The sequence below is a fragment of the Acanthisitta chloris genome, unplaced genomic scaffold (genome assembly GCF_000695815.1).
Source record: "Acanthisitta chloris isolate BGI_N310 unplaced genomic scaffold, ASM69581v1 scaffold13923, whole genome shotgun sequence".
In the NCBI taxonomy this organism is placed as follows: domain Eukaryota; kingdom Metazoa; phylum Chordata; class Aves; order Passeriformes; family Acanthisittidae; genus Acanthisitta; species Acanthisitta chloris.
The window spans coordinates 388-695 of record NW_008666659.1 but is presented as its reverse complement, the minus strand read 5'-3'; positions in this window follow the sequence as shown (position 1 = coordinate 695).

Genomic DNA, 308 nt, shown 5'->3' with positions numbered 1-308 from the left:
CCCCAGCCCGCCGGGGAGGGGTTTTTATATACACACAGAGCCGTCACCGAATCAGGAGTCACGGCTCCAGCCGGGGCTGATCGACTGGGAACTGCCAGGAATGAGAATAAATAACATAAATTTCAACAAAGGCAGTGATTGTCCTGGGTTTTTCACAGAATCACTGGATCAATCAGGTTGGAAAAGACACCTGAGATCATCAAGTCCAAGCTGTCACCTAACACCACCATGTCAACTAGACCATGGCACTAAGTGCCACATCCAGTCTGTCCTTAAACACCTCCAGGGTTGGTGACCCCACCACCTGC